At 33.3% G+C, this 21,140-nt stretch overlaps 1 protein-coding gene across 2 annotated transcripts in view; it reads left to right on the top strand.

Annotated features, from left to right (window-relative positions):
* The window catches only part of LOC145297612 (acetylcholinesterase-like), a 1,140,889-nt gene that overhangs the window by 773,081 nt on the left and 346,668 nt on the right, over window positions 1-21,140 (top strand). Inside the window, exon 1 of one of the 2 annotated variants that reach the window (XM_080143677.1) lies at window positions 9,232-9,532. The exons of the other annotated variant lie outside the window; for it this stretch is intronic. The gene's annotated coding sequence lies outside the window, so the exon portion shown is untranslated. Of the gene's footprint in view, window positions 1-9,231; window positions 9,533-21,140 lie in introns of those variants that run through there. 2 annotated transcript variants of the gene reach the window in all.

The following is a 21,140-nucleotide window of genomic DNA, read 5'->3' as shown; positions in this document are numbered from 1 at the left end:
TATAATCTAAAATAATATAAAAAAAATAAATTTTTAGATTTCTAAATAGAGAATAAAAATAAAGATAACAATAAAATAAAAATAGAAATAAAAATAAGAAAATAAAAAATATAAATATAAATAATAATAAAAAAAATAAAATAAAATAAAATAAAAATAGAATAAAATAAAAGTAAAAAATAAAGATAAATATCATGAAAAAATATATATAGAATAATTTAAAAAATAAAGATGACAGAGATAATATGAGGAAGGGGTGAAAGAATAATGATTGTACCTATTTACTATGCCTCCCCACGGGACAGAGTTAGACACCAGGGTCGTTTTTTAACGTGGAGAAAAGGTACAAACATAAAAATTGTCTCAGTCGTGAAGGATTTCTCCTCCACTGAAAGAGAACAAGAAATAGAAGTGCAGCATCTAAAGAACAGATACTACACTTTGATCTTGTCCCGAAGGCCAAAATGATTGTAAATAAAATGCGGTGAATGTGTAAATGTTTTGAGAGATCAACTTTTATTTCTTTAAATGGTTTTTGTGTATATATTGGTTAAATTTATATGTAATGGGGATATAAATGTAAGTAGTAAGAGTTATTAGTAAGACTAGGATATTAAGAGTAAGGTTGAGCTATATTTATAGTTATATGGTTAGTACGATGTCTAAGATTTTAAATGTGGTTTGACCGATATAGAGGGTCTGAACGTTTAAAGGTTAAAGATTATGAATGTGATGGTTAAGTTTTAGTCAATTAGGGGTTCTTGTAGCTTCGTTAAGTTCATATATACAGGGGGGTGCCTAATTTGGTGTTTTGGGCAATGGTTATGTCTAACCTTATTTTCAGTGTCAAGTGTATTGCAAATATATATATATATATATATATATATATATATATATATATGTACATACAAACACGTACACGCGTATGTATCCAGATATAGATATACCTGCATACGTACGTTGACCCATGTATGCACATACACACACATATATATACACACCAACACCCAGAAGTATACATACGTCTGTATGTGCACATAGGCGTGGATACACGAAATATATCCATGCATATATGCAAAACCCATGAGAACACACACTCATACACGTAGATATACAAACACGTATACAGATACACATTTTTCTCTCGTATGTTTTTTAAATCGTTCTTCCAAATAATAATAGCCATTTCTGTAAGGTCTGACGAGGCTGCTGGATCGTAAATATGGTCCGGCAAGCGAAACATAGGTAATAAAAAATAAAACGTATATAAATATATATATAATTATTTTTTACTATAATAATTAAATACCTACAGACACAAGCGTTTCATCCTTTCGGGAATCTTCAGTGCAGGGTGTCACGATTAATACGAGTCGAACGATTTGAACCCCGCAACAAGAGACATCTCTGGCTCGATTAGCGGAGACCTAATCCATTCGGCTACCATTAACCGCGTGAAATAACGTTGAATTTAAACATCTTAATTTTTAAATGTTCATTTACGTCAGTCAGACAGTGATCTAATCGTTATATGATGATCTATGCATAAGAGCTAAATTATTTGACTTTAATTCAACTGAAAGTGCTCAACGATAAGAAACGAATTTCTTAAAGGGTCTGTCATAATTATATATATATATATATATATATATATATATATATATATATATATATATACATATATATATTATACCCTGTGTATCGCTTTATTGCAGGTCAATACTTTTTAATTTTTAAATTGCTATAAAACGCAGAGAGGTGAAATTTTATACACAGGAAGGTGCCGTATTTTCCTGCTTTTGTGAAATTTGAACAAATATTTTTTAAGTTATCCTAAGTTTTCTATTTTCTGGTAATTTTAAGTGTGTATTACTTTATTGTAAGTGTCTAAAATGAATATTTTCGGTAATAAAACAATATTGCAACTCCATATTTCTATTTATATGAAATACAGAACATATCTAGTAAAAATATTAACCAAAAGCAAGAAAGAATTTCGGTTATTTTGTCTAGGAGCGAGAGACTAGTAACAGATGCACCAGACCAAATATGGCAACAATACTCCATACATGGGCGAATGGAGCCTTATAGAGATACATGATACTTTCGGTAGTCTTAGGCCATTGCTATTGGTGGTAGAGAAGGTTTCTTGTAATTATTGAATGAAACAAGATTAGTCTTGGTAGCATTGAATGCGACCATCCATTTTTGTCCCCATTCCATTACAGATTGGAGGTCATCCTCTAGTGTTTCTTCCATTTCTTTAGATATGCGTTCATTTGTTTTCCTGTCGTGTCTGTTATAGACCGTGGGGTCATCAGCATATATACCCATCTCACAGACAATTTTGTCAGGGAGGTCATTTATGAATATTAGGAATAATAGAGATCCAAAGATAGACCCTTGAGGCACTCCCGCATTTATATCATATTGATGTACGCCCGTCGAGGACAACCTGGATTTTTCTCTTATTTAAGAAGGATTTGATTATGTTATGTATTCGTCCAGTGATACCGTATGATTTTCCTGAGAAGACCTTCATGCGATACCCTTTCAAAGGCGTTAGATATATCTAGAGCGACCGGTCTACTCTCACCTGCTTTGTCCAGTGACTGGTATATACGTTCAGAGATTATAGTTAGAATGTCTGCTGTGGAACGGGCTTGTCTAAATCCATATTGTTGGTCGGTCAGAAGTTTAGCATCTGTAATGGACTAGAGCTTGGTTAATTATGAACTAAAATATTTTGGCGAAAAGTGGGAGGAGGCTACTGGGGCGATAATTTACTGGGTCAGTTCTTTCGTGAGAATCCTTGAAAACTGGTACCACAGAAGCATTTTCCAGCAGGCAGGAGAGCAAGATTCAGTAAGGTATTTGTTGTAAAGTTTGGAGAGAACTGGAACTACTTCGGCAGAGCACTTTTTTAATAGCAAAGCCGAGATGTGATCAGGTCCACATGCTTTTGAAGTGTCAAGATTTTTTATGATAGCATGCACCTGAGAAGGAGTGATTTTCGGATCGTCTAGTGGGGCTTCTGTCCGCAAAGGAAAGCCAGGGAGGAGGTGATTAGCAGGGTCCAGTGTGGAGTTGGAGGCAAACCGACTGGCAAACATGTTAGCCTTTCTCGGTTGCTGAGCAAACAACCGCATGATTGTTGGATAGCGGGCGAATTGTTGATCGCCCATTATTTACTACACTGTTGTAGATTTTCCAGAAGTCACGGGTTCCTAATATATATATATATATATATATATATATATATATATATATATATATCCCTAAAGCATCTAGCCTTGATTGAGGGGGACTAAAACTTGTTGCTATAGTTTCAAATGATCTTAAATAACAGCAATTGGAGACTTGATTCCAAATATTTGTCATATGTTGTATTTCTCCTCTTTTGGAAATAGAGTACGATTATGAATTCACACAATTCAGGTCATTACCTTTTTAACGGGCCTTCATTTGTTAAATCCTGATTAATAGTAGCTGAGATTTCGAACGTATAACATTGCCAAACAAGATGGTATATCTATATGTACATCTCTCTCTCTCTCTCTATATATATATATATATATATATATATATATATATATATATATATATATGATTAGTTTTTTTTTTTAAGAAATCCAGCAGAGTGCTCAATTAAAAGGAAAATCCGAAGATATCCGAAAAATAAGAGCGTATTTATATTTTTTATTTTGTGTACAGAAAGTTGTTAGATAAGATAAGTCATTGGTACCGCCGGTTTCTAGCCCGATAATTAGGGCCCTTTTAGATATCCATATCAAGCTAACTTCAGCTGATGAGTGATGAGTATTGGCTGAAGAGAGCTTGATGGGGATATCTAAAACGGTCCTAATTATCGGGCTTGAACCCGGCGGTACCAATGACTTATCTCATCTAACAACTTTCTGTACACAAAATATAATATATAGTCATATATATAGTCCAAAACTTGCTTCCTGTGACTTTTGATTATACCCTAAGCTCAAGGAAAACCTTAGAGGCTGTAGTTATGAGACAATCGAGGAGATGAATGAGACTGTAACACGCGTCATTGACACGCTCACGCAAGAAGTCTTCTATGGAGCCTTGCAGAAATTGTTGGAACGGTACAAGTGCATTGCATTCAGGGGAGATTACTTCGATGGGGATTAGAGTTTCATGTGTGTAATGTCAATAAAATGACTCATACGAAAAGGCCTGGAAACTTATTGAAATTGTATAGGTACTTCGTATATCATGCATCACCATAGGTACTTAGGATGCAGATATACATAGTCACATTAGAGGAAACGTGGCTATAGCATCCGTCTAACCCCAGCCTAACTTTATGACCTGGCAATAAATGTTTCTTATTTGTAAATCAGAATGCTTTACACTAAAGAAACTAGTATTTTCATTTCTGAATGTGATATCTGAATTTAAAAATCGATATATTAATAGCAGGGAGACTCGACGTTGCCCAGAATTGAATTATGATAAACGAATGTTTCACACTCTCAGTTTTTATCGCCATCGAAATCATTGAAATCGCCCATTTTTCAATCAAATCGATTGATTGTCTGCTCTAGTTTGACGCATTGCACTGTAGAGAACCTATTGTTGATTATATTAAAATCATGGAATTATTTAGTATATTAAGTGTTGCATCGGAAATGTCTTCGATAAGCATCAGTAATCGATAATCTAAATAATCCGATGAAAAAAAGGAACAGCCTATTTTGACCAAAGTTACACAGCCTAACATCACAAGTGCATTTCAGAAGTTTCATTACCACACAAGTCGAAAGGCTCAACATATAAAATCAACAGTAGATTCCTTGATATGACAGGGGCGCGTTCGAAATGAATGTTTCTGTTTAAAACACAATTTCACAATGATATTTGACCTTTTCATTTTAAACTTAAATTCAAGTCATTATAACCGCACAAGCAGAAAGGCCAGGCATATAAAATCAATAGCAGATTACTTGATATGACAGGGGCGCGTTCGAAACGAATGTTTCTATTTAGAGGTCAAGTAAAGTGTAACACTTGACTTTTGCATTAAATATTAATTCAAGTCATTGTATATAAAAAAAAATCATTTACAAAATAATTTTATAAAACCAACAGTAAGTTCTCCACAGTGCAACGTATACTGAAATGCATTGTAGACTAATCACTGTGGGGAAGCATAGGAAGCTTTCTCTCGGTATACCACGATCGATCCCCTACTAGAATAGGTAATCAATCGATTTGTTTGAAAAGGGCGATTCCACCAGTTTCGAAGATAATAAAAATATGAAACATTCGTTGATCATCATTTAAACCCTTGGCAACGTTAAGTACCCCTGCTAGTATATATATATATATAGTGCCGCGAAAAATGAAGTTATCACTTGTCATTTTTTCAAAAACTGCAAATTTAAGCTAAATTGAATACAACTGTTTAAACAACCTATACCTCATTTGATTCGCCTTTTATTCCTCTATATTTTTACCTGTTCATATTTGACTTTTGATTGAAATGTTCTAGTGTCCACGTCAATTTAAAAAGTTAGTTTCAAATCGAGAAGGCAAAAAGAAACTCACTTCAAACCAACTTAAAAAAAATCCACCTTATAACATCTCTCATCGTAAATTATCCACATTTTCGCATCTCTAATCGTAATTGTTGTTGTTCCTAGACAATTGAACTACAATACTTGACTTTTGCATTTTTAATTTTAATTCAAGCCTTTATATATAAAACTAATTTTTATGAAATCAACAGTAGGTTCTCTACAGTGCAATGTACACAGCAATGTATTGTGGACTAAGTCACTGCGGGGAGGCATATGATGCTTTCTCTCGGTGAACCGCGATAGATCCTTAACTAGAGCAGGCAATCAATCAATTTGATTCAAGCCATTGTATAAAAAATAATTTTATAATATTAACAGTAGATTCCTTACAGTGCAATGTAAACTACAATTTATTACAGATTAAGTCATTCTGGGGAGGCATGTTAATTTTCCGCCCAGTGCCCGGCAGTGGGTCCCCGACTAGAGCAAGCAATAAATCAATTTCAACGCCAATAAATGTATAGGCTGGAACATTTGTTGATTAATCCTGTAAAACGTCGAGTCTTTCTGCTAGTATATATATATATATATATATATATATATATATATATATATAGTAATTTATAAAATATATATGGCGATTAAGCTACACTGAATATTCTGCGTTTCATCCAACTATAGGATTCGTCAGGCTTATGCGCGAATTCTGTCGTTGCTTCTTGTTTTTATATATGTTGAGGATTTCTAGTCGGCCAATCAGCTTTCTAGTGTCCACCGCGCCCCTTCCTATCAGCCAATGGGCATGCATTTTATCAAACAAAGGATCTGTTTTAGAACTAGATGAGTGGGTTTAGGTGGTCGTTCTCCTTTTTTTTTATACATATAAATATACCTATGTGCACACAACAATGCACATACATATACATATACATATATATATATATATACATATATATACATATATGTATGTGATCGTTTATGTATATTCATGTTTATTTAATTTATTTATTTGTTTTTTTTCCTATTGTTATTGTTAGTTTTAAAGCTATTTTGTATCGCTATCCTAGAGTAAGTTTTATTTTGTGAACACAGTTGCTTGCTATTTCCCGCCTACAGTTTAATAGATTTTGAGGTTCTTTAAAGTACAGGATAGAAAATTTTTCATGGAGGCATAATTTACATGGGTCGTCCAAATATAACAACAATATAAAAACAAGAAGCAACGACAGAATTCGCGCATAAGCCTGACGAATCCTATAGTTGGATGAAACGCAGAATATTCAGTGTAGCTTAATCGCCATATATATTTTATAAATTACTAACTAGCTCTACCTACGTATTGAACACTTTTGACGTAAATACTTAAAGTTTACGCATAAATCTATACTTTCATATATTAAATTTATGCGAATAAATGAAGTAGTTATATATATATATATATATATATATATATATATGAAGCTTCTGAATTTTTGAAATGAGGATTTGTTATTCGAATTATTTGGATTCATCGCACTACTCTTCTCATCTTGAGTGTGATTTTCACCACGTTTCGGTCATTGTTACCTTCAGCCTTCTTCAGGTGTATCTTGTCGAACTCGGAAATGTTTCTGTCGAGTTCGGGAATTTGGACCTGATTTGGATGCGAACGAACCCTTTATTTAGTTCACGGGGGTAGCATGCTCTCGTTCGGTCAGCCATGACTGGATAGAGGTCCTCAGTAATTCGTAATTGCATTTTTCGGTCGCGCACACTGAAATTTTAACCTTCAACCTTCAGGAGAATATCACTTTTACAATTGATTTTTCCCCGAGTACTCTAACCATCATATTCTACAACAGGCGAACTGTTTCGCTGTATCACAACTTTTCAGCTTGTCTAGACGTATATATAGGCACCGGATATAGATGAATGGTAGCGAGTCGTGCTTTTTGTCACGCTTCCTTTAGAACAACATTTGGTATACACTTTTATTATTTAATGCTTGAACGTTCGCTTTGATATTGATCGCCGATGCTATTACGAATGACACAACCACTTTAGCAACCAAACATGCATATTATGTGTGTGCAGATGTACATACGGGGTGTGCGTCGATATGTGTGTTGCTTTCGTGTCCGTGAAGACATCTCGTTTGCATGCATATTTTCGCGCTTTGTCGAAGGGTTTCGTGCCTGTCAACACGTGTGTTTCTGGTAACTTTGGCGCGTTAAGTGTACGTATGCATGTGCATGTGAAGGGAGAGGGGGGAGGAGGCGAGATAAATTGATCACGTGGTTCGTTTCCTAAAAGCCGATTGGTGACTTCGGACCGAGTCCACCCGTGAGAGGAAGCACAAATAAGAGTTTCTTTCGTTCGATCTTTACTTCCTTTCGCTCTTTCCTTCTTGTCTTTCCTCTTTAAAGTTCTCTTTTATCTATATCTTCCTCATTCTTTTTTCATCTCTCTCTCCTTCTCATACTTTCTCCCCCCCCCCCTCTCTCTCTTTCTCTCTCTCACACACACACACACTTTCTCTCTCTTATTACATATCTTTTTGTCTCAATGAATTACCTATTTCATTTTAATTCTTTTTTTTTTCATACGTAGTATCTCTTCTCCTCACTCTTTCTCTCTCTTTTACTCTCTCTCTCTCTCTCTCTCTCTCTCTCTCTCTCTCTCTCGCGATATATATATATATGCCGTTCTTTTATATCATATCTTTTGTTTTTTGTTTTTTGTTGTTTTTTTTTTTGTCCTTTGCTTTTCTCCTTCTTCCCCTCCATCGCTTCCTCCTCATCTCTTTGTCCCTGTTTTTCTCTTTTCTTTTTCAAATTTATTTATTCCCTATTCATAAACTGCTTTCACTCTCACTCACTCACTCACTCACTCACTCTCTCTCTCTTTCTCTCTCTCTTTCTATCTATCTATCTATCTATCTATCTCTCCCTCTCTTTCTCTTTCTCTTTCCGTCTCTCTCTCCCTTTATATATATATAGAGAGAGAGTTAAAGAGAGAGAACGAGTGAATGCGAACGAGAGAGATATTTGATGATACAAAAATAGATGACATAATTCATATATATATATATATATATATATATATATATATATATATATATATTATGCCATCTCGTTTTTTCTTAAACATCTATTTTTGTATCATCAAATATCTCTCTCGTTCGCATTCACTTCCTCTCTCTTTAACTCTCTCTCTCTCTCTCTCTCTCTCTTTCTCTCGCATTATCTTTCTTACTCTTTTTGCTCTTTTCTATCCCTTTCTCATACTTTACCCTCTCCTTTTCTTCTCTCTTTCTCCTCCCCCTTCTCTCTCGCTCTCTTTTTTGTAGTCCCTTTCCTCCTTAATCGACCATCAATCATTTTCTTTTTTCATCACCTTAAATCATCTCTCTCACTCCTCTTTCTCACTTTATCTATCTATTTCCCAACCCTTTTCTCCCTATTTCTTGCTCCCCTTTTTTCTTTCTCCCCTTTTCCCCCTTTCTTTCGCCTCCCACCCCTTTGCGACTGCACACCGCCACCATTCATGCGCGCATCACTGGCAAACATGGAACGCCAAAATATTTAAAAAAAAAAAAAAAATGAACAAATAAATAAAAGTGGCAGCGAGAGTAGAAGTTGCGGTAGTGACAAGTTAGCAAGTAGGGGAGGGAGGATGACGAGGAGGAGCAGGAGGAGGAGGAAGAGTGAGACAGTTTAGAGTGAAAGAGCGAGGGGATAGATATTACGAAAGGGTGAGTGAGAGAAAGGAAGAGAGAGTGAATGCAGCATCATTCTCGCTAGCAAGTGACATTACCACGAGCAGTTGTGTAGTAGCCATCAGTAGCTACCAGTAGCACTTACTATTAAGCCTAGTAAAAAAATAAGCGTGGCCAAAGAATACAGCAGTAACCACCATTGAGGCACAGTCAGCAGCAGGGGGCGCAAAATAAGACTGCTTTTCCGAGCATTCCAGTGCGTTTTCTATACAGTGCGAAGGTGAGTTCCTCTCCCTATATATATACTCTTATTAGTAGTCGTCGTCGTGGTGATAATAACGGTGGTGGTAGTCGTAGTGGTTGTAGTGCCGATGAGCGTCTTCATCACTGTGGTAATTATTGTTATTGTTGTGCTTGTTGCGTTCCAGGAGTTAGGAAAAAGAAAGTAGGAAGTATCGACGGGGTGAAGAGTTCGAACCCTGATTAAAAAAAAAAAAAAAGAAAAAGAGAAAAAAAAGTTTCTTCATCCTATTGATGTCACCTTCCCCGCATCTTTTGAACTAGAAAGATCCGATGATGTACTTTTCATAAGTTTTGTTCCACTCGGATTTCTTCTTTTTTTTTTTTTTTTTTTACTTCGGTCATTCTATATGTAAAGATAAACCTTTTCTTTTGATCCTCAAAGATCCGATAAACCGGATTTACCTCTTATTTATAAATTACTATCATTTGCTTCTGTGAGGTGAATATCTTTTTTGTCTTCTGTTTTTATTATTCTATTTTAGTTAATAATTTCATTTTAAATATTTCGTTTTTTAGTGTATAATATTCGTTTTAATGTAAAAACTGTTACTTAATTAGTTCCGCCTTTTCATGGTTGAAAACAGTGTAAGGCGCATAAGTAATTCTGCAAAAAGAACTCTTAAATATGCGAAAAACTGAAAAAACAAGCAAGTCTAAATCAGTTAACTGATTAATAAAAGAAAACTGTTAAATAATTTAAAAAAAAAAAGAAAATCCCTTGCAAAACTCTTATTTCATTAATATGCCAACTGAATTTTAAAAAAAAAAAGCCCGCCAAATAAGAAAACATAAAATAATCTCCAAAGCAGTTAACAGGTTTTAATATTGAATGAAGAAAAAGAAAATTGCAAAATAATATCAAATTATCAAATAGTTTACTGCTTAAAAACTGAATGAAAAATTCCCGCCAAATAACAGAACATGAACAGTTAACAGGTTTTAATCAAACATGAAGAAAAAACGTGCTAAAAATATATCAAATCATCAAACAGTTTAACTGAATAAAAAATACCCGCCAAATAATTAAACATAAACTAAACAACTAGACTTAAAAAGCATTCATTGCTTTAAAAATGAAACTAAATGAAAAGAAAATATACTAAATGATATCAACTAGAACCATCTCTAAAACATTTAATTACTTTTTAAAAACGATAACTGAATAAAATGCATGTTACGCAATACAAACTAAGATCATCTACAAAGCAGTTTAATGACTTTTTAAAAAGAACTGATGAAAAATAAAAGCATGCTAAATAACTGAAATGTAGTTCAACTCTCAAACGGTTTACTGTAGAAAAAATTCCAATTATCATCCAAGGAACAGCTTAATAAATCATGAAGCAACTAAATGCAATAAAGAAAGAAAGAAAACTGAAAAAAAACACTATCAGGAATATTTAATAATAAAATATTTTTAGAATTAAGAATGAAATGCATCTTCAAAAATAGAACATGAATATGAAAAAAAAATTTTTTGAAAGGTCAACAACTTGAATAGCAAATAAAAAAACATGAAAAACTAAACGACTGAGAAAAAGTAGAGATATTGCAAAACAGGGTCGAGGAGTTGAGTCTGGTGAAGGAGGACAATTAAGATTTATCGATAATAAAAAGTTTAAGAAAGGAAGAAAAACACAGATAGATTAAAACAGCGTTTCCTTTTAAACAAATGAAAAAAAAAACCTAATCGATGCGATGCGTTGAATAGCGCAAAAATAGAAAGACAATAGAAGCAAAGACCGGACGAAAAAGGCGGTAAATAAATTATGCAGGCGAAATAGACGCAACGCGAAAACTTGTGTGAAGCTGAAAAGGAAAGAAAAGAGTAGATGTGCGGAGAAAAAATAAAAGCTTATGAGAATATTATATTAAAAAGCATACAAAAAAAGAACAGTTGAATGAATGAAAGTTGACACAAGAGAGAAAAACCATATCAGAAAGAAAGGCGAAAAAGAGAAAATGAAAGTAGAATAAGTGAACGGAGCATCAAAGACAATATTTTTTAAAAAGCAGCAGGTTGAAATGGTTTGAACTTTAAAAAAAACAGACTGAACATCAAACCTCGTTTATATCACAGTGAAAATAACCGACTTGCTGTCATTCTAAACACACACACATACACACACACACACGCACACACACACATATATATATATATATATATATATATATATATATATATATATGTCTATGAATGCCTATACACACACATATACACACTGTTCCTATTTACAATGCCTCCCCACGGGACAGAGTTAGACACCAGGGTCGTTTTTTAACGTGGAGAAAAAGGAACAAAAATAAAAATTGTCTCAGTCGTGAAGGATTTCTCCTCCACTGACAGAGAACAAGAAATTGAAGTGCTACACCTGAAGAACAGATACTACACTTTGATCTTATCCCGAAGACCAAGTGTGTGTGTTTCGCAACTGTTATAAATGAGTTTCCATTGGTATTTTGTGAAAGTCTGCTTTGATAAGTTCTAAGTGTAGTTAGTATCCCGAGAATTAAGACACAGCGTGTTAATAGTACCACTGTCATCAGAAATATGGGAAAAAGAATGCGTCTGTCTTGTTTTATTTTACTTTATTTTTTTTTTTTTTTTGTGGGTGGGTCTATAAAATTGGAGTTTTTAACTTGCATTATATTCTTTTTGTGGAATGCATGTATATTGTGTCTTTTATGGGTTTGTGAGTATTTTTACATATATATATATATATATATATATATATATATATATAATACCTGATGTAAATAATATGTATAAGGTTCGCTTAATATCGGAAAAACTGGTACGGTTTTTCTTTACAAGTTTTATTACCTTTTTTACTTACACATTTTACTTAATTGTTCAATACATGAGTCAATCTAGATAGTAAGTTAAGAAAGTATGTATATTAATAGGATGCAAACAGATGAATATACAGAGAAAGAGAGGGCACGCGAGTGATAGATAGATAGATAGATAGATAGATAGATAGATAGATAGATAAATACATACATAGATACATAGATAGATAGATAAAAAGAAAGTGCATCAAGCAAATTCTGTTTAATGTAAATAAATTACAATGATCTACGCAGGACGACGACGGCTATATAAGCAATCGTTCTTCTTGAAATAATCTGAGGGTTTGAAATTCATTATTGTATTTAATTCATGGATAAACAAGGAGACAGACAGGTAGAGAGACAAATAGATAGATAGATGCCAGTCAAAGTATCGTTCTTAATGCATCTAAAGAAGTTGATCGTTTCAACAAATAGCTAGCACGTTTGCTTACTAAACTTTTTCATTTGTTTAATATACACATTTTGCTTCATACTACATCAAATGTATAAATACATTGGCTGAGGTCTTACAGACATTAGACGACTGTCCGACCACGGGTAGGATTCGATCCATCTCTTACATTAATTCTAACAATTAAAGAATTTATAAGAGGTGAATTCAATACGTTTCCAGACGTTTTTCGTGGGAGCATTTTTTTATCGTACACACATGGAACTCTAGTACCTTTCGAAGTAATCTCCTCCGACTGCAATGCATTTGTACCGTTCCAACAACTTCTGGAAGGCTCCATGAATAATTGTGTGTACACTTGCCACAGTGACTTTAAACCGTGCACTTATTGTCTCTATGTCTGTATGGGAACCCGACGGTTTTATTCATGAAATTCTTTATTTGGCCAATCAACTCTGGTGTTCTGGCTTCCTTACTCCTCCCATATCTCTCATTCTATCTCACAAACTTTATACTTTTTTTGAATCTCTTATGCTATTTGAAAACTAGTGCTCGGTTCATTCAAGATGGTCCAAAAGCAGTTTGAAGTATCCCATACGTTTCTGTGGCATTTTTCCAAGTTTAAAGCAGAATTTTTATTGCATATCGTTCTTCTAAAGTGTCCTCACATCCAGATTGCATTTTTGAAATTTACCAGCTGTGACAATTATGCTTTAGTAGGGTGCATTCCAATAGCTGTTCATTTGAACCTGAAATCATAAAAATTGATCAGTCATCCAATTAGATGTCTAGCAATAACATGCTGCTTTTTCAAGAGTCTATGACAATTTTAAATGCATGTAGAAAAAAGTCTAGGAAATTGTTGAAGGCACTTCGTAGGTTATATACCTGGCTTTTGTTGTTGCTTTTTTTGTTTTGTTTTTTTTTTTGTTTTTTTTTTTTTGTTTTTTGCTTCAGATCAATTGACAAAAGTTACAAAGGAACAGTGTCAGAGTTTATTTAATTTCCATATAAGTGTTATCCTTTGGTTGCATCTACCTTCAGGATGGTGGTCCTATAAGATAGAAAGCAATTAGATATAGGCATGAGGTGGATATTCAACATATATAAATAATCATTCACAGACGGTTTTGCTGTATAACTGTTCTTCAGTCTAGTTACATCAGCAAGCATCCCAAACCCAGAATCGAACTAAAAACCATCGAGCCGATAGTTAGTAGCTCTAACCACTGGGATATCGAGACAGGTGCCGTAGGCAAGAATATCTAACATCGCTTTTAAAGAAACCCTTCCGCTGTGCGCTATTTGTTTATTTACAAATAACTTTGCATTACACTATAGTAGTAGAACACTATATCACTTTAAATCGGTGTTCAACCTGAAAATGATGGGTTTTATAGAGACACGCATAGGCAGACTGTTCGCTGCATCACATCTCTTCAGTGTGTCTAAACCAGCACCCATCCCAACCCCAGAATCGAACCAACAACCATCGAATCGATAGTCAGTAGCTTTTACAAGAACTTCTCGAAAACGGTGGTTCAGTCAGCAATTTCGAAACCGGACCGACTCAGAAGACCGTTGTATATATAAGTGACTGAATATCTCTTCAGGTAGAGCTTGATAACAATTTAAAATAATTAATTGAAAGTCTTCAATAATGGTTAATTCAGTTTTTTTTTTTCGGCTGTTCTTTTGTTATATCTTTGATGACGTTGATGGATGACTTTTGAGTATTTGATGGTAAATTGAGATATGACCTATTGTGACCGTTCCTTTTCTTCATGTCTCAGATTCTTAGCTTGAACGTGCCTTTGAAACTTTATTAACTTTAAAAGTACCTTTACTCAAAACTGCAGGAACTGGGAATTCTAAATACAGATAAGCCTCTATCCATCTCTTCATCTTATCCTTTCTGTTATCCTTTTATAAATCATAGATCTACAAACAATGTGTATGTATATATATATATATATATATATATATATATATATATATAAAACTCCCTTCCCCCTTTCTGTCTTTCTCTCTCTCTCTCTCTCTCTCTCTCTCTCTATCTCTCTCTCTATCTCTTTGTTTGCTTAATTCTCAACATCTCTTTTTTATAATGATTTAAGAATTTACTTCAATAGTGCCCAATATACGAGCAGTGTTAAATAGTGGGTTAAGAAAGTATATATGGCAAGTAAGCTACAAAGAGGCTACCGCGTTTCATCCCCGTACAGGAACGTCAGGTTAAAGGAATTTCAAATCTTAATTGACATATATATTTTCATAATTTACAAGGTAGCCCTACTCACGTGATGAGCACTATTGAAGTAAATACTGAAAAGACGATACATAAAATAGTATATTTCCTCATAACATTTCTCGTGGATTCACAGAATAATACATACATACATACATACATACATACATATATATATATATATATATATATATATATATATATATATATATATATATATATATATATATAGGGAATAACTTCTAAAACATCTTTTAGAGTTCACGCATATAGCGTCGAAATGCAAAAAGTATATATTATATTTTTTTATGCTGACGCAATTCATATCGGTATTAAAATATATTTTATTTTTCCGATTAGATCTTCATACGCATATAAGTTTCTATAAGTGGATATGTGCATATATATGTGTGTGTAAAAATTCTCTCTCCCTCTTTCCATCTCCATCTCTCTCTCTTTCTCTCACTATACATGTATGCATAAATATATATATATATATATATATATATATATATATATATATATATATATATTGGAAAAGCGACACTCCCAATGAAGTCTCTATTTATCTATAACTAGTTGACAGAAGCATACTAATAATCGTGTAGCGATTCCTGAATGTCTATGTAAAAACAAATAAAATGCACATCTTACTCTACTTTGTACTGAGCACTCTTATATAAACCTCGTTATAATTCATATAAGATGTTGTTCGGGTACTTGAGTTGTAATGACGGTACGGGTGCGGACTAAAATGTTTCGATTATTTCACTGACTATTTCTCCGCACTATCAAAGCGCAGATGTGAAGTCAGGCAAGCACTGACGCAGTCACTTCCTTATATATTATCACACACCCCTGTCCTTGCTCGAGAATGAATGGGGAGGAGCCATATATACTAACGCTTACGGGTCTGAATCACATATTAACATTAGTCTCAACTTTTGGGGGGAATTTCGATAGTAAATCACCGATTTTATTTATGCCTGCATAAAGCTAGCTTGAGTTTTATCTTCTTATATGACTCGGTTTGCAATTAATTCCAGAAACGAGAGACAGAGAGGAACGAAATATTATATATATATATATATATATATATATATATATATATATATATATATATATATATATATATATATATATATATATATACAAATATATTTCAGGTTAATATTTTCCAAAGGTAAAGCAACCAATGAACAATATATCCGACACAGTTAGACGCAGTTAATCAACCGAGAACCACATCACTCTATATAAAAGCATATAAGATATCAACGGATACACACTCGAGAGTCAAAACAGTGAAAAGAATATGCTGTTGTCCTTCCTTTTAAATTACTACGATCTCCCAATCGCCGAAGATGAAAAAATAAAAGAAAGTTTAAAAAAATAAAATGTGAAACTAAAATATACCTTCTTGGTCTTCTGGCTAGGATCCAAAGGTGGTATCTGTTCTGTCTAAATGACTCGGTTTGCAATTAATTCCAGAAACGGGAGATAGAGAGGAACGAAATATTATATATATATATATATATATATATATATATATATATATATATATATATATATATATATATATTTCAGGTTAATATTTTCCAAAGGTAAAGCAACCAATGAAGTTTTAACAAGGTTAATGCAAGAGTATTCAATATCGAAGCAGGGTAAGATATACATTTTATTTGTTTTAGATAAGCATTAATATGTCGCTACGAATTAATCATCATGTTCTAGTCAGCCAGTTATAAGTAACTAGAGACCGCTTCAGGCGATATTGCTGTGCAAAATGGATTACGTATAAACGTTTGTATCGCCTAAAGAGATCTCTAGTTACTTGTAACTGACTGAGCAAAACATGCTCATGAATGTGTAGTGACATATTAATGCTGATGTAAACAAATGAAAAGTAGATATACATGTGTGTATGTGTGTGTACAAACACACACACATATATATATACATATATATATATATATATATATATATATATATATATATATATATATATTAAAATTGATTTTGTTTTTAATAGGCGTTAAGCAATACACTTATTTAAAAAATAGAATTTTCAAAGTTGTCGTTCTCATTGAAAAGTGTAAACAAATGAAAAGCAAAAGCGCTAGAATTTCTCGGTGGCAAGTGTTGCTGCACGGAGATAGGATTCCGTTGCAATGTGGCATGCGGGTTTCGAATCATCTTAAACTCACTTGCTACAACTGAAGAACAGTTACTCTCCTATCTCTCTCTTTCTCTCTTTCTTTTTCTCTCTATCGATCTATCTCTCTCTTTCTCGCTTTCTCTATCCATCTATCTTCTTTCTCTCTCTCTCCCTCTCTCTCTCTCTCTCTCTCTCTCTATCTATGTATCTGTTCCTCTCTCTCTCTCTCTCTCTCTCTATATATATATATATATATATATATATATATATATATATTGCAAGCAGATATAATGTTGAATATATCGATTTTCAGTATTTACTTTAACAATGGTTAATGCGTGAGTAGAACTAGATTGAGTTGTACAAATATGTTTATTGCAATTGCTACACAGAGGCTTTTGCGGAGATAAAACACGGAAGCGTATGCGTTGCTATAAATATATTTTCATAACTATATATATATATATATATATATATATATATATATATATATATATATAGAGAGAGAGAGAGAGAGAGAGGGGGGGGGGAGAAAGATGTTATTTTGTTTTTGCGATACGTTTTGAATGAATTCAATTATTTACGAAAGTGTAATTTTACTTAAATGCGAGTTGGGAATAATTTTCCCTTTAACAATTTGGTACCCCCATATGGGAAGCGGCATATATATATATTGCTCTTAAAATATAATTTGTAATATAATTTTTGAAATATAATATAATATAATTATATTTTAAAAACAATATATATATATATATATATATATATATAAATGAACGTGTATGTGTGTCTGTCTGTGTGTCTGTGTACATTTCCCTGCGCAATAACTCTGTCAATTTTTAGTCTACACACTCGAAATTCGATATACAGGGTACTGAGATTTGGGAAAATCGATGTGATCGGTTTTCGGCCAGAAATTTCGCTGTTAAGGGGTCAAAGTTCAACGATTTTACTTTTGAGAACTCTACCAAACTCCTCCGACAATTTTGGGTCTAAACACTTGAAATTTTAGATATAGGTTCCTTGGACATAGATCTAATTTAATAATTCGATTTAAGCCCAAAACAATAAATGTTAAGGGTCATAATAGAGGTCCAAATTTTTAAAAAATTGACCGCTTTTTTTTTTTGTTTTGTTTTTGTTTGCTTAGCATGTACCTCCAAACAACCGGGCAACGCTGGGCACCCATGCTAGTATATATATATATATATATATATATATATATATATATATATATATATATATTCTTCTTGTAAATGTGTGTGCGTGTGCGTTGTGAGAGGGAAGAGAGATAGAGAGAGAAAGAGGGAGAGAGAGAGAGAGAAAGAGAGAGAGAGAAAGAGAGGAGAGATGTCTGTGATTACTACATTATGTCATATTACCTAAAACAAAAACACATTTGTGAATCGTTGTTAAAGAAACATTACATTTACGAAATGCATATCCGATTATGCAATTATTTTAGCCTGTATCTTTTTGTACATGTTGCATCCGCTTGCATATTAGTGCTTGCTATGAATCTATAAACATGCAGCGTTGCATTTCGGTTGGGATTGTGTTAACAACAATCTGATAAACTCTGGAAGAGGCGTGAAAACTATGCGCATCGGTTTATCTGCACCAATTTACATCCTTATATACCACGCATATGTAAATGCACAGACATGCATATATATATATATATATATATATATATATATATATATATATATATATATATATATATATATATATATAACACCGATATTTTGCTGTCTCACATGGTAACCTGCGCCTCCCAATTATGGAAACCTTACTCATTTGCATAAATAAATCGACCATCAATCAAGCTCAATATGAGGGGGAGTACACACTTAAGTGCTTTTAACGATTTTGATCGACTTTTCCAATAAATTCACTTAACGCAGTTTTTTAATTCATCACTCGCCTGAAGACTACTCATGCGTTCGCGACTTTGGCAAATTTCTTTTTACACTCGAACAAAGCGTTCGAACATTGGCCCGACAAATGGAAAAACGGATCGCAAGAGAAACAAACAGAAATTATCCTGGCTGTTCAACGAAAAATGTATATATATATATATATATATATATATATATATATATACACACATATATATAGTCATCGACAGACAGACTGTTTCGCTGTATCACAGATGTTTAATGTGGCTAGACATGTACCTATCCTAAACCAGGGATTGAACCATCAACCATCAAATTGATAGTCAGTAGCTCTACCCAACAGGCAACGGGATCGACGCCGATGACAATCATATCTTACTATGCTTTATACGAACATTGACCTATACATACAAAATCTAGCCATTTCTTTGCATTGCATACATTGGTAGATACATGTATAATTCGATGGGTAAAGAGATAAAGAAATAGATAGGTAGAGAGGTCGGTAAAAAGAAAGAATGTAGATAATCGAAGTTAAGAAATGTAAGATCTAGTCTATATTAAAATGGGTGACTATTTTGGAATACCAGCTGCCGTCTGTAATCTTCACTTATCTGAGTATTGCTTCCGGTCGTCCTAAACTTTTCCTTTTCTTTGGAACCAGTCGGTGCCGACTCAAGAGAGGTGCGGTTGAATATTGCGCAACTCTTGCTTCATACTTAAACACGCAGTGACCCTTTGAGTGGGTATACATTGTCTCTCGAAACTGAACGGATACAATAAATAAATGATGAATACAAATACGTATGTATTTACTGGTGTTAATCTTGACTCCCTGCACTGATGATTCCCGAAAGGATGAAACACTAATGTCTGTAGCCATTTAATAATTATTATAGTAAATGATTATATATATATATATATATATATATATATATATATATATATATATATATATATATATATATATATATGGGGGAGTGTATGCTGTAGTGTTTCATTATAAGAAAATGACCATAGTGCTTAATTAACTGTGCAAGCACATAAACATGTTATTTCTAAGAACTATATATATTTGTTGGATCTTCTATCGATACTTTCGGTTTCATGGAAAAACTGGAAAGCACGTTGTAGTTTTTGTTTGTCCACCATAGTCACATAGTGATTTTCCTATAGACCCTCATATATATATATATATATATATATATATATATATATATATATATATATATATAGAGAGAGAGAGAGAGAGAGAGAGAAATATGGTAGCTTCCTTCAATCTTGACAGACTATGGATGCCTAATATAAGGGGCATTTGCGCGAAGGTTTTGTGGCAAGAGTTGCGCAATGGCCAACCACAGCTCTCCTGAGTCGGCGTTGTTAAATACCAATAGCAACTGGAATTTAATGACTGAAAACAACGCGAGATAAGCGGACAGTACATATAGCGCGTAGAATTCCCAAATTGTCACCCACCTGGTACTAGCCAAGCGCAACGTTGCTTACCTAGATGATCTGACGAGAACCGGTAGGTCAACGTGCTTATGCCATATATATATAAATATATATATATATATATACATACATACGCACACATATATATTCTGAAGCTGTATTACATTGTGCACTTAAATAAGTATATTTTATTTTGTTCAAAGACAGTATACCATTATCATTGACTTTGAGTTTACACGTTACATCCTGAAAAACAAATAAAGGATTTTACTTTATTTTAGGTTAAACTGAAAAAAATTAGACACTTACTTGAAATAATGATAGACTTGTTAATAAGGGTTATTATGTGTTGGAAGTATATCAACACAATCAGTACCGGACAACGCCGTGTTTGTGTCACTTGTAAGATTATGAAATTAAGCGAAATTTATTTCCGTTGACGTCACTTTAGTTGCAAGTCTTTTACCCAATCGATGGTGAATTCACCCTTCGACATCGCTCAAAAAAGTCGAATCTTTTCGAATGATAAAAATCGAATAAATATAGTAATATTTTGGCATGTGCGAAGAAATGATG

Source organism: Euprymna scolopes, chromosome 18 (genome assembly GCF_053919585.1).
Source record: "Euprymna scolopes isolate OS-2025 chromosome 18, ASM5391958v1, whole genome shotgun sequence".
In the NCBI taxonomy this organism is placed as follows: Eukaryota; Metazoa; Mollusca; class Cephalopoda; order Sepiida; family Sepiolidae; genus Euprymna; species Euprymna scolopes.
Note: the sequence above shows the minus strand (reverse complement) of the source record. Positions and strands in the feature narration are given on the sequence as shown.